This window comes from Amphiura filiformis, unplaced genomic scaffold (assembly GCF_039555335.1).
Source record: "Amphiura filiformis unplaced genomic scaffold, Afil_fr2py scaffold_62, whole genome shotgun sequence".
NCBI lineage: Eukaryota > Metazoa > Echinodermata > Ophiuroidea > Amphilepidida > Amphiuridae > Amphiura > Amphiura filiformis.
Genome location: NW_027305526.1, coordinates 494,112 through 496,603, shown reverse-complemented (window position 1 = coordinate 496,603; position 2,492 = coordinate 494,112). Strand labels below are relative to the sequence as shown.

General features: G+C 45.6%; 1 pseudogene; it reads right to left on the bottom strand.

The window, feature by feature from the left end:
• Window positions 1–347: 347 nt before the first annotated feature.
• LOC140144531 (headcase protein homolog) lies at window positions 348–2,095 on the bottom strand (annotated as a pseudogene).
• Window positions 2,096–2,492: the final 397 nt, after the last annotated feature.

Here is a 2,492-nt window from a genome sequence, read left to right as displayed (position 1 = left end):
GGGAAAAAATAGCAAAAAATTGAAAAATAGTAAATAGTAAAGCCCTACCTCCTCCTTTTTTGAAAAAGTCCGGACGAGAAACTTGTTTCTTTTTTTACTTGGCCTTATATGACTGTATAGATAAGAAGGAAAGCAGTTTGGTTGTTATGTTTATGCTAGCATAATATTAGAGCAAAATACATAATTTTTTTACAAGTTTTACAATACAAGCTTTTCTGTTTTTTCTTAACTATGTTCATTTGAACAAAACTACTAAAATGACTTTTACCTATAGTATACAAAAGTCACAAAAAGTTTTTGGTCCACTAATTTTTTTTAACGGACACCGACCTCTCGTGAGATGTACTTCAGTAACTACTTAACGGCTTGATGAAATGGAAGTCCGGCATCGCAATGTGGACAGCGATATTCTGTAGTAGTCACTGAAGAAATGCGTGCCATGCGAGGATCCATGACTGGCTTGCCGCACTTCTTGCAGCTTACATCCTACCGGGCAGCAAGGAGACGCGCGAAGATGTCGAGGAGTAAAGCGCACCTAGTTGGTGGTGACTTCCGTCCCATCGCTAATTGCAGATGCGACAGACTATATGTTGTACGCCCTCTAGACACTTCATGCAGACAGCACCTAGATATTGTGGTCGATCGTCGATGACCACTCGTGATACTCCCATCGCTGTGTCGTATAGGCGAGAGGTAGAAGGTTCCGTCTATCAGTGGGTAACGATCAAAGACGGCTAGACGGAATTGACATAGCGAGCAGGAGACCGAGGTGAGGCTCTGCGAGTTGAGAACCGAAAATAGAAACGGTCGGATATCGTCGCTCTCAACATGGCTGTCGCCTTCCATTTTGATGTGGTACGGATTGAGTTTGGTTTGCGGTAGAACCTGAAAAAATGCTGATAGATCCATGCGATGTAGAAACGCATTGCTGTTGTACCCATTTGGACCAGTAGGTTGACCTTTGTTGATGGCACCTGGGTGGATGGGTGGTTGCGACTGACCAAAGCCAGACCCACAGTTGCGCGGACTACCCGAATGGCCTGGATCGTAACTCGCTCCCGAGCTGAAGCTACCGCTGCTACTGCGATTTCCGCTGCTACTTCTACTGTTGTTATTTCCGCTTGGATGCTTGGTGCGTTCGAACCCTCCGCTTTCTTCGAATTTGTGTTTGTGCCCTTGAGTACTTGGTCCCGCATGCGTAGTAGCAGCACCCCCGATGGCACCTATAACTGTAGCAGATCCATGACTACGAGGGGACTGTCCTGGCGAGAAATTCCGCGACACAGGGCTCTGCGGTGGCGTATCGTGTGTCTCTGTCGATGACGCCGAGGTATGACGATGCCGCCCATTTCCATCGCGGTTTGAAGCCGATGGAAGCGATGTCGCACGACCAATAGTGGGTTTGTCGTTTGATTTCTTGCGACGCTTCTTCTGACCGCGACCACCACCGTCACCCGCACCATGATTATCCAAAGATTTCAGTGGTGGTATCCAATCAAGATCTTTGCGCAGATGTCCTTTTCCACACGTACACGAGCAAGCTTTCCATGCTAAATCATAACCTTTTTTAGTCCACAGATTCTGGCGACGCTGTTTCTCTGACCAGCTCCGCGCACGTCCACAACTCCGTAGAAAACCCAACATTTCTTCTTCCCATGTTTGAAAACATATCTTATGCATGTAACTACTGTTCGGACAATCCGGGTTATTGCAGACAACTTTATCTACTTCATCGGGATTTTGTATATTGATAAGCTTCCCTCCTTCAAGGCATCCTGTTGGAACACAACACGGTCTCATGTTAGGGTCATCTTGAGGCATGACAGTGTGGTCATGGTCATCCCCACCACCAACAGCTCCGTTGGGGTCGTTGTTGTTTACTTCTTCTGCTTGAACGTGTTCTTGTTCACGAAATTGTTCCGCTTTCTTCCGTGCTTTTTCTTCTTTAGAGTACGGCATGGTTGGTTATAAAATATTCCTCAGTTCACTAGGAATCACGAGGTACAATTATTTCCATCATACGAATCCAAATAAAGGATAATATCCGTGTTTTTGTGTAGTACTCACGTTGACAGATATATCCACGCTAGGTTTGTTGTTGATGTTTTGATCATGGAGGCTTCCCCAGAAGTAGGCGTGTCTTTGCCTCGCGCGGTGCCCGGATTCTCGAGTAATTATCATATCACGTGATACGCATTTCAGTGATTTCATTGGGCATCGTGGGGGGCGTTGGTAATATACGTGTATTTGATTGGTCAATATCGACTTAATTAGATAAATTTGCATGAAGCGGTTAGTAAACAAAGCTGTCCCTTTACTAGCTCTTGCAGAGCGAGCTGCAGGATTGCAATATTGCAATGCAGGCATCGTTGCATGTGCACTGAAATAGGGAAACGCTGAATAAATCGATAATGATATGTCAAACTTGTGACTGCACGTACACCACTGCACCACGGGTACGGTACAGCAGTCGTGTATATAAATAGAGGATG